General features: G+C 31.7%; 1 protein-coding gene across 1 annotated transcript in view; it reads right to left on the reverse strand.

The window, feature by feature from the left end:
• Positions 1–7,920, reverse strand: part of LOC106462367 (OTU domain-containing protein 7B-like) — a 45,178-nt gene extending 37,258 nt beyond the window's left edge. Inside the window, exon 1 of the mRNA XM_013922284.2 lies at positions 7,651–7,920. The gene's annotated coding sequence lies outside the window, so the exon portion shown is untranslated. The remainder of the gene's footprint in view (positions 1–7,650) is intronic.
• Between the last annotated feature and the right edge of the window lie 5,006 nt (positions 7,921–12,926).

The following is a 12,926-nucleotide window of genomic DNA, read 5'->3' on the forward strand; positions in this document are numbered from 1 at the left end:
CCGCACTTACAATAAACTTTACTACAGATTGGTCGTGTGTATATATATATATATATATATACATCTGTTAATCTCGTTACACTGATGAAATACAATAAAATTTCTATTTCATAAACTCACTCTCTCAAAACGTTTTACAATTTCTATTATGAAAAACGGTGACGATCTTGCCTGACATGGCTCTGCGGCAGTGAATAACTGATGTTCTTATCCAGACAATAGAGTTATATATTGCGTCTGGCTCTCGGAAACATCTGCTGACACATCAGATCGAACAAACATATTATCGTATTAGCCTCTAAGCTATTTAACACCTTAGAAAAAACAAACAAACGAAAACGATGAGTAATTATGACGGCTTTTTTACTTAGAATCTATCGCTAGAAGGTTCTGTTGAACTTCTGCCTGTAATAGATAGTTATATGATGAATATATTTTTGTCTTCTTGCGCTCGTTCTTTACTGTCAGGTTGAAATTTATATATTTATCAGAGTCAACATTTTTAGTTTAGATTCCAAGTTACGATATGAAAACATTATGGGAACACGGATATCTTCGCACAGTTTCATTTTAAATACAACAAAATGTTAACGAATAGCGATTGTTATCACTTGATAGCCGGTCCCTTTAAATACGCCGAGCAGTAACGACATTATTCTAATTATCAAATTTTTAATTATCAAAACAAAAACAAAAGTTTTGTTTTCTCGGAATCTCCTGAAGATATTAAGATACTGTTTGGAATTTTTAGTGTGGTTTTTATTACGAGTGTCTTTTACTGCTTAATAGGTGTCTAAATTTTTTATTACAATTTCTGAACCCCTCTTTTATAAAAACTTTTTGCTTTCTAAAAAGAACTACAGCGGTGTTCTCTTATTTTATTAAAACCACCGAGTTTCATTAAAAAATTAATAAATAAATTACATAATAATAAAATTAAGTTTAATAAAAAGGAAAAAAAATAATTTAAACGATTGCCACAACTTGAAGCACAGAAAATCAATGAACGGCATCAATAGGTTTGGAACTTTTCCACTCTGAGACTCCAACTAACCTCGTTCTTACATTATTGTTTACAAAATACTGGTAACGAAAAGGCAACTTATTACACAACACAATGTAGTAGATGCACATTTTCAACAGCAAAAACACGCTAATCCCACACTTCGTGAATCGAACATAGCTCAATCTTCTCCGTCGTTAACTGGTAGAAACACTCTCGTATGTAATTAGAAACCATGTTTGGACTATTTTCGATCACATGATTCTAATGTCAAACTAAAAACTAGGCGACTAACAATAATAATGCCAGCGTGGCACTTGAAACTTAACGCAATGCTACGCAATAAGGCTATTTGCGCTCTGTACACTACAGGAAATCTAACCCCCGGAAATTAGTATTGTAAGTCCCCAAACTTTAGCAGCCCTTTCAATAACTCTGGAATTTGCAACCACCTAAGCAAAGACTGTAACGAAAAACCGAACAGTGAACACTTCGGAATAACAAACTTAGTGAAAAATGAATTGACGCTAAGAAAAAAGGAAGCAATCCTAATTCGTAATCTACAACCTAAGCTGAACAATCAACTAGATATGTCATTGCATCTCAAACTATGATCAACTCATCGTGCCTGAGATGGACATAAAGTGACAACTTCGTCCAACAAACGTTACCACTGACCCACCGATGGACAGTTGAAACTGAAAGACCAAAGTTAATGCCACTATAAGAAATAGTATTACACAAAAACAAAATTACCTTCCGTAACAGTACTGAATTGCTATGGTAAAAAGTAAAAAAAAGAAAAAGGATATTACTTAAAATACACGTGCTAACACATGTAATGTACGAGAGGGATAGAATTTAGACGTTTGTGTCGTTTACGTCATACGCATGTGCACTACTGCCAAAGGGTTATTTCCAGTTTTCATGACAAAAAATATTTTTAGATGGTGAAACACGTTCACAGCACAATTTTATTGAAAATAGTGTAAAACGTAGTATTTACAAAGTTTACTGGATCTAATTTACTGCGTAATCATATATGTTCTTCGCCGCAGGCGAATCACCAAAGGTCATCAAGTCGATATGTATACTTACTATTACACCCGAGGGTGTTTTTTATTAGGTACGACGGAAAAGCTTGAGCGATGTTCGATTGTTAGTTTTGTACATATCTCCAGCTTATTTCTCTGGCTATGAGGTCCAAATTTGGCAGGCGGATTCGGGATAGTCTGGGGGTGTCGTTATCTATATGACGTATTACCCTACCAAGGGGGATATAACGCGCCAGGAAGGCCAACCAGGCATAATGAGTTTAATAGTATATTTTAAGAGTTGCTGGACCCGAATCTGGCATACGATTTTGTGTTCCTGGCCCCCTCGGGATTCCAGTGATGTCATGTTTAGCTTCGTATGTATTTATGTCAAGCCAACTATTCCAACAGTTTTTGAGCTAGTAGAACCAAACTTGGCACGTGGACTCGGGGTGACCCGAGAGTGTCCTTATCTATGTAACATGGCACCCTTACCGAGGGGTATATAACGTACCAGAAGATCACCCATCCATAATGAGTGTTAAGAATAGGTTTTCAAGTTCCCTAAACCCGAATCTGGCATTATATTTTGTGATCCTGACTCCTCTCGAGATCTTGGGGCGCAATGTTTCAAACTGTGTTCATACCCCACTAACAAACCTATGGGACCAAACTTAGCACGTGTGCTCAGATACCACGGGTAGATGTCTTATCAGTTTTTCTTTTCGGGTAAGAATTCCCATTAAAATAGTTATAGAAAAATTGGGGATAATGGAGGCAATTGACTGATACATTAGGGCCTTTGTGAATCATAATGTGGCTTTTTAAACTTCGAAGAAGGGTGCGCGTATTTTATGCTAGTGACCAAAATTCAGAGTTTTCACGGATATTCACCTAAACAAACGTGTACGCACCTTCTGATGTTTTTCTTAATACAGCGAAACAACTACGTTTACACTTTGTCCGCCACTTTATCTTTTGAATACTGCTAAGTAAGCGTGCTTCCTTAAAATAATAAATGTTCCAATAAATAAAACTGAATAAAACAATGTATTGAGTACGAGCTACAAACTAGAAATTATCTCGGCTATCTTAGCTGAACCGTACTTCAACTTTTCTATGCGTATGCTTTTCTGAATATTGAGATGACTTAACTGGGCGTGTCAAATTTTCTTATTGCTATTACCATGTTTCTTGTTTTTTGGAGAAAATTAAGAATTTGTTTCTTAAGGAAAAGAGTGGAATTTTCATATCAGATTTCTGAACGATGTACTTTTTGTTAGGCCATTCAATTATATACAAGACAGTTCACACTATAATCCGATTATTTTATGTTACTATTATAACTCGTTTGATTATTATAGTGTATTAGTTCCTGTATTTACTTTCAGAAAGTAATAGAGTTAGATAAATACTATTTAAAATTAAATATTTAGATTATTAGTGGAGCTAGTTGATTAGACGTAGGCCATCCTTTAAATCTCCTGATAAATAAAATAAATAAAAATCGTGACAAGGAATTATTTTTGTTAAATTCGTTGATAATTATACTATTTTAGTTTTATACATTGTACCAATTATGTGGTAGCAGAAATAATTGCTACGTAATAATAATAATTTGGTGGGTGCGGCTACTCGACGAACGGGCATCAATTAACTAAGAGTTTTTGTTTTGTTTGAATTTATGCACAAAGCTACACAATGGGCTATCTGTGCTCTGCCCACCACGGGTATCGAAACCCGGTTTCTAGCGTTGTAAGTCCGCAGACATACCGCTGTGCCACTGGGGGTCATTAACTAAGAGATAAGGATTCGAAAATAATTCTACAATCATTTAAGGAGTAAAACCTCAATAGGTAATCGAGAAATTGTGCGCTTTTTTTTCGGGAAAATATGATTAACGATTCTATTTCTTGCCGTGCGTGTAAAGCGTAATCATGAAAGTAGAGAAAACTGTTCACAAACTTCTTCAACCGTCATCTTGATTTGAATGTAGAAATAATAAGAAAAAAAAATTTGTCACCTCCAGTTTAGGACCAACATATTAATTAAAAAATCAAGATATGTTTCATTTTGGTTGAATGATTTTCCACACCCACCAATTTATTTAACAATTATTTATGTTACTATATAATTTGTATAGTGTTAAAATATAAAACAAATCATAATACTTTAACCATTATTATTTAAATCCTTTCCAAGATTTACATTACTTACTTGCATTTTTGTAATACGATTACGATTACCAAGTTAATACAAAATAATAATTTCTTGCTACCATAATAAGAGACATGCAGAATTAAAATGTATCTGAAGACTTCTGAACCATAATTTTTTATACTGTTTCAAACTGTCTATAAAATCAAAAGTGTTCAACATTCATAATTTCATGTTCCAATTAAACTGTTATGAATTGTACAAATGTATGTCAAGATATCCTTCATAAAAAAAAATTAACCTAGTTTCTTCGAGTTAATGGTCATCTGTAAACAATAAAACTAAAGGTATGTTGATTGATGTAGAAGAAACTAGGAGTTCCTTATACACATATGTAATAGAGATTGAGGAACTTAAGAACTAGCTGGCCAATGAAGTGGAAAAAAATAATACAGCTTTTTGGTGGTTACATTTTTTAAAGTTTTGCATGAACGTAACTACATAAATAGGTACAGCTTTAAGAACTGATTCCCTCTTAAGCACTGCACAGTTACACAGCACTGATTACTGTTACCTTTGTGTATGAAAGCCAGTGTCTAATTGAACCAGGAACTAATAATTAAAACAGCTGGTAATTCCTAAGTCTTCCAACAAGGAGTACTGAGATACTTCATTTCATCAAGATTGGAAGATACCTGAATATGTTCCACAATTTGGCCAAGAGCATGGCATACTGCTAAGAGATGGTGTAGGAACTGTACAGTGTATGTGCCATCAATGCACACATGGCTTAATATAATATGTTCAACTAATAACAAAATTCTTTGATAATGCTCTGAATTCAAAAAAATGTGTTTCCATTTCGATTTGAGAGCATATTTCATGTCCATACTTGGTTTCATTTCATTTAATTGCATGATACAGAATACAAACAATCTCTATTCATGAGTTGTCTAAAAGTTACTTTAACTCTTTTGGAATTGAATATTTCAAGAATTGATTAAAACACTCAGTATCATCTTTCATGAGACTTTTCACAACAATTTGGGGACTTATGTATATTTAAGAATAAATATTTTGTTATGTTTTTCTACAGACATCACCAGATGATTGTAGCACCTAGTGGTAGGCTAGTCAATATCCAGTTCTAATTGTCCACATCTTCTGATGATGTATTGAATTTTAAAATACAAATATTAAATATTGATGCTGTGATGAATATCATTCAATGGGAAATAAACATATTCCTGTGGTTTTATCATCAGCAAAAGTGCATTAATAATTACACTTGCAGCTTTCACTTAATGCTGGTTTGGTCAACAGTATGTTGATTTATTTATCACTGTATATGTTTATATACATTAACGAAGTACACCTGATGTGGTACATTATGTATACATTTTATTTGGGGTTCATGCTTTACAGGCTAGGTCTAAATGGAATCAAACTAGGCACACTATGATGATAGGCCAGAACTATAATGATTAGGCTAATAATTACCTAAAGTAATTGCAAGCTCAAAATCTGTTCTATCTCATATTAAATACACTTTAGCATACAAATACTTTTGGTAATTGTTAGCCTAACTGGTTTAATTTTAGCTACCATTTTGATGAGCTAAGTTAAACTATCTGTAACTCAAGTTTAAACAAAATATATGCCTGTATATATTAAGATTTTAATTTCATTTTTCTAAATCTAAGTTTCTAGTTTCAACCTTATAATTTCACTACTCATATATACTTATAGACAGTTTTTCTGAGACTTTTAAAAACATCAAACACCTGAATCGAGTTGCTCCTAAAATTCAATTTCTTTAATAGTTCAAATTTCTTAAATTGGTATTATTTCACAAACCGATTTATAAACCCTTTTCACCACGTTAATATGTTTCCTTATAATCAGGAAACCAAAACTGAACATAGTATTCTATAACAGTTCTTAGCAGCTATACCCAAAATAATAATCATTTTACTTTTAAAATTAAAATTTCCATAGATATAAATTCTCTATTTATGTTAGTTAAGCTCTTTCCACAACTGCTAAGTACTCAGCCAAGGCTTGAATATTTTATTCATAATCATATTTAAGTCTTTAACATCATCAATGTCTCATGGGAGACAAGTTATTTCCAAATATTCCACATCCCAAGTGTACCATTTTATACTTTTCAACAGTGAAACACTAGAGATAATTTGAGATGTTTAATGTAATAATATCTTGGATAAATGATTTATGTGGTTGGTCTATCTGTGAAGTTTGAATAAAAAAGTTGTACATATAAAAATTAGCATTATGGATAACCAGTACAAAATTTTGAGTCACAAAGAGCCAGGTCCAGAATGGCTTGCCGGATGATGTGGTTTGAACTATTAGTTTATATACTTTTATTAAACTTTTCTTGAATAAATATATACACTTACACACATATATTAATAAAGTATGGTTTAGGTGCCTTGTTTGGATTCTTAGGTGAATGCAGGAATGACTTCATTCAATTGACAAACCTGCCACCTTGCTGTATCATATGTTTTTTGTTGTTTTGTCAAATGTCCAAGACATATATGATATAGGATTGATTCAAAGTCATGCACTGCGATGGTATTTCCAAGTCCCACCATGTGACTCTCAAGAGAACCGATTCCACGTGGGCAGTTGAAGTAAGAGAAATTCGTAGATCAAATATCGGGTCAGGCTCTGTTTTCATAATTTGATATTTATTGTTGTGCCAAGGCCCGAACTTTATAAAATGAAATTTACCTATGAGGATAAACTACGCCAAACATAGCATCAGGAGACTTTAGAGCGCCATCTCTCGGTTGCAAGCAATAATGTTATAATGCTTATTAATACTCCAACATACAATTTTTGTTTTATCAATGAATAGTTTAATTTTAAACTTGTTTGATAAACATTTCAATGTCTACAGTTTATGTTAAGTTTATTGGCGTATTTTTACAAGCAAAAAATAGTTAAAATAATACATTACGAAAATATATGCTAGGTGTTACGTTAAGCCTCGTAAGGAAATCCACTTTAGTTTAACGTTAGGGTTATGATATTAATATTACAACGGCAACTGTCAAATTGTAAAACTAAAAACACACCTAGCCCAGTATTTGGACTAGGGAAAACTGTACTCCAAGCAGTGCGGATAGTCACACATCTAAACTAGAAATAGTTAAAACAAACATATTTTGCTATAAATGTTAAAGGTAATTTATGGAACAAGTCACTCCTATGTGGAATAAAAAATACCATGTCCAATACTATAGTCTATAGTAAAGCGGAGAAATTGGCCTTGTTTCCATATAATTATTACTTGTACAAGTTGTAGTGTTAAGTTTAGTCTTACGCTATTATTATGATTATTCATTTAAATTGAAACGACTTTCAGTAAACTACAGATTACTTTAATTTCTAAATAGGAATTTTACACAGCAAAATATTACTTACGTTAAATGAATTTCTAGATATTTATTAAGCTTAAACAGGAACTTTTCAGAATGGCTTATCGGTTATCCCACGTTAGTCAGCACTCGTCATGACTTCCTTCCTAGTTAACTGTTTAGACTCGCATTTATTAGCCAGTAACAATTAAACATTTACAGTTTCCTTTCAAATGAATATGTAATACAATAACATGAGCAATAACCAAAAACTTAAAAGTCCTCCATAACAATATATTTTCGTAATTAAATTACATTATTATTTTTCACCACTCGTTCAACTTAATGACAATCTGTTTTGAATACAAACACGCCACTAACGGCGATTATTTTATACTATATAAATTCAAGACATCAATAGAAGATAATGCTGTTCTTTTTTGTTCATTTTTTTTAAAATAACGTTTATTTAATAAATTAAGTGATACAAGGACAAATACAAAGATACTAATTTTTAATGTTATAAATGAGCTGGTTACAGCCTGTTTTTGAGTACAAAATCACAAACAATGGGGACTATCTTATACAATATAATTTCAAAATATCAACAGAAAGGAACTCTTTCCTCTTTTGTTTACGAAACAAAAACAAAGAGAAATATAAAATCTCTGAATCTTCTCGTTTGTCACGGTAAATACAAATAATCAAATAAAGTGTTGGACTGCATGCAGAATAAAAACGTTTATCGAAGATTGATAATGCATAAATATTCCATTGAACTGAATAACGTGTCCGACAAATACACTTCTTCATGTTATTATGACTAATACAAAAAGCACAAGTAGGCCAAAGTATTCGAAAGCTAATGTGCTCTTAGCTACTTCATTCACCCCTTTACTTTAGCCTCTTAGTAGCAAGCTTGAGGGCTTGTAATCTGAACATCGGATTTCGATATCCAAAATGGGCACAGTGCAGATAGCACATTGTGTAGCTTTACGCTTTAAAAAAAGCAAAAAACCTCAACATCTTTGTTTTTTGTCCATTATAAGATAAAAATCTACTTATTAGGTAGTGCCAGTCTTTTAAAAATTATAAAAGAAAAAATATAGCACTATTTCATAAAGGGTAATATTTTACGATTATAAAAAGCATGCACATATAAATAATATGAAACTGAGGTTTCAAAGTTTTATATGAACTTTTTATTAAATTGTCATTTTTATGAAAATATTTCAGAGGGAGAACATGAGAAGTAAAAAAAATAATAATTGACGATACTAATTTAACACCAGTTTTACATATATTAATACATGTTGAAATATATTTCTATAGTCAAATTTAACTCTTCTTAATCTCTTTGAGATTTTTAAACAATAAATTCAAAAGCATTGATCGCAATAATCGTAATATGTAAAGTGTTGTAAATTTATAAATACATTAAAAATAGATATGCTACACCATTCATTAAGCAGGTGTACAATAATACAATTATCAAAACAAAATAAAAAGCTGCAAGAGTAGCTTGATAACGAGACATCTATAACATATGAAAGTCACTGTAAAAATACAAAGATCTCAAACTAGTTTTTCTTGGCCTTCTTCATTTCATAATATGTCTGCAGAAGTCTTTTAGCCTCAAAACTACCCGTTGTGGTCTTTCTTTTGTATATTGCATTATGACGTTTTGTTAGAAATCTGTACGTGATGGAAAAAATGGATATCATTTTCAGATTCAGCGTACAGGTATTACTGTAAAACACGTAAAAATTTCAAGACAGTTAAACCATCGCAGGCCTATGTAATTTTAGTGGCTTGATACAACTTAATGGCACGTTTATCAAGACTTGTTTTTAATTTTAGTGAGAGTTTGATATCCGTTTTTCTTTTAATCAGCATTAGGGGCGCTGAGTGAACCCAGGCGACTTTGTTATCTGTGTTTTTCATATTATTTGTTAATTCCATAGTTCTTCTATAAATTACCCCAAGAGTGTTGAGCTCGTTTTATTGTATGTGTGTTCCCACATCCCCTCTTTTTTCGTTTTTTTTTCCTGATTATACTCATGGAGAGAATATACAAAGTATTTCCATTTAATGAAATATCGAAACTGAATTTAAGTATTAAGTAGACAGAGAGATAAAATAAATATCTTTAACCCCCTATGGGTTTAATCTTGATTTGCTGATCTTCGATCTTTCGTTTATTCTATGTCAGTACAAAGTTAGTTTAGTATGTTTTCATTTGTATACAAAATTCATTAAGCTAATTATAATTTATTTATTTCTGAGAGATTCATGGTTATTATGACTTCAACTATTTATTATTTCGTTTGTTTGTTTGATTTCTCACAAAACTAGTCTCGTGGTTTCCAATTTCATTTCTCGAGCTAATGATTTAAGGAGTTTAGGATACACATGTCCAATAACTTAAAAAGCAAGTGTATCCAATTATCATTTCACCAACATGCTTTAAAAAGTTTACTATATTTTAACAATTTCTCTTTCCACTCCAAGTCTATGTTTATTGTTTTAACCTGCTTTATAGAAATTAATTTTGACGGTGACTGTGAATACTAATAATCAATTGTTTCCCTAAATATTTATAGTATTTCTGTGTCTGTATTAATATGATTATATACTCAGTTTGTTTTAAGATTTGAAAGTAACTCATACAGAAAGTTATTTTTTTCATATACTGACAAACATAAAAAAAATCAAATTAAAAGCACAAAAGCCTGTTATAAAATTAGATTCTCCCCAGTATGTTAATAAGAATTTAAATAGTAGAAAATATATTTTACTTTGAAGTAATTTAAATCTAAATTTTGCTTTCTGGTGAAAGAAGAAAACATTACAGTTATTTTTGTAAAACATTAATAATAATGGGGATCTGAATCTTCTTAAAATGTTACCTGCTGAGTATTTCTTATTTCGTTTCAATAAATTTTCTTTTAAAATCTCAAAATAAAGACATGTATTAGTTCTTTTCTTCTAAAAGAATTAATGAAAAAAGATGATTACAAGATATCTTATAAAAAACATATTAAAGACTACCTGACACAACAATGTGGTAACAAGTTAAAATAAGTTGTGGAAAGATGTTGAAATTAAAACAACCAAACTGAAGCGAAATACATGTGCTAATAATATCTATCTATCACAGACCACGATAGTGATTCATAATAGGGATCACACAGGAATTTGCTCAAAACTATAATAGATCATTCGGGCAAAAACTACGTTAAAAAGCAGACTTATTCTTGAAACAACACTCAAATTTTCCATTTTCAATAGTGAAGACTACTCTAGCATTGATGTTTGTTATGGATTTCGTGCAAAGCTACACGAGGGCTATCTGCGCTAGCCGTCCCTAATTTAGCAGTGTAAGACTAGAGGGAAGGCAGCTAGTCATCACCACCCACCGTCAACTCTTGGGCTACTCTTTTACTAACGAATAGTGGGATTGACCGTCACTTATAACGCCTCCACGGCTGAAAGCCAGTAATATAGGGATTTTATTCTCCTTGCAAAGTCCAGACAGCTTAGTTTGCTATGTGATCATCAGCTGATCAAGTGATATGTTCACTTTCATCACTATCTTATTTGATTCCTTTTGTTCAATAGCCAGATCTACATAGCTTTTTTAGTTAGCGATGATTTTTTTTCTTATACTTGTATGTATTATGTTTGATTTGTGTATCCGTTTCAGAGTGAAGTCACATTATTCTATCTGTTTTGTTCATCACGGGAACCGGACCCAGAATTTTAGCATTGTTTGATAGGTACAGGGGTTATTCAAAATCAGTTTATGCGCAATGTACAGCAAGCTGAAATTAATAAAGTCGGATAATACGTGCCAAAATATAAACTGTAGGATTAAACCTATGGTAGCATGGTGCTAATCATAGGTCATTTACAAAGTTAGAGAAAAAAGAATAACGAAGCAAATAACTTCTGGCATAATTTATTTATTTTTGTATCAACCAAAAGATGAAAGACTGATAAAGTTGACTTAGAAATGTATGTTTTAAAATCACATTTTTTTTTCACACAACGTAAAAGTCTCAGTGGTTATATAACTAATGTTGATTGATCAAATAAAAACATTAAAAGTTATCAAAAGGTTCGTTATCATAAAAGGATGTTTCTGGACGTAGTAGGTAGTAGTATTAGCATTGATTCTTTAATGGACTGTGTCCGCCTGGAGACAAGAAGTTGAGAGCGTGTCGGTCTTTGAGCGGAAATCTTTATCAGCATATTTTCAAAATCTATTATATATTGTACTTATTTCTCGACAGATGGCAGATGTTCCTTTCCTATGTCTAAGGTGGACAGACGTAAGATAAGGGACCGTTTAAATATATTAACGAAATAAGTTGAGTAAAAGTAAGCTAGATTTTATTGTGTGTGTGTGAGGAAAGAAAAAGCAGTATTTTAGTAAGATTTTTATCACGTGAATACAAGCTAAAATAATATGTTAAACCAGTGGTAATAATGGTAACCAGTGGTAATAATGGTAATCTCATTTTATATCCAACAAACTTTTTTATCTCCATCCACCATGCCTTCAAACTTTTGTTTTATCATAGCTGCGATGATTTCATTTTATACAACTTTCTCCTACTTTTACAATTAAATCTAGTCTGTCACTTGTCAGTTTTACACTTGTGTCTTCGTGTATTAATAATCTCACAGGGTCATGTGTGCATTTGGATAAGTCTATGTGAATTTAATGTTTGCGATTTATTTTATCATTGATATGGTTAGATTTTATCTAAACTCTGACGCTATTTTTATATGTCATGTAAGGTTTATAAAGTCTAAACATTTTATCATTTAACTTTAAAGAAAGTAAAGAGGTCACTTTGTAAATCCTTTATCTCAGTTTAACGTTTGCCAAGAGAAAATAACGTTGTGGTAATACAGAATACACCAGAGAAAAATGTTGAAGTAAATTTTAAAATATAACATATTACTATTAAATTAATAACCACAAAAACGGGAATGTGATTATTCAGAAATACCCTTCCATGACGAAACGAGAGTTCCACTGGCTTTCAAGAGTTCTCTATAAATATTGATTTTAGGGTTATCATATACAAGTTTGTTTTGGAGCTTCTGAAAGACAAGGCACGTGAAGTTTGTCGCGATTTTTTTTATGCAGATGTTGTAAATAAATTGGTATTGGCTAAATAACACCTAAGCAACTTTAAAAAGACCAAAAATACTCAAATATCTTAAAGTAATTATACATTGGTCTAAAAGTCATTAACTGCGATTAACTTTTGCAAAATGCTTCGTTATGCATTGAAAATAAGTTATTTAATAACTAGCTGGAGTAGCTGT

This window comes from Limulus polyphemus, unplaced genomic scaffold (assembly GCF_000517525.1).
Source record: "Limulus polyphemus unplaced genomic scaffold, Limulus_polyphemus-2.1.2 Scaffold1152, whole genome shotgun sequence".
Taxonomy (NCBI): Eukaryota; Metazoa; Arthropoda; class Merostomata; order Xiphosura; family Limulidae; genus Limulus; species Limulus polyphemus.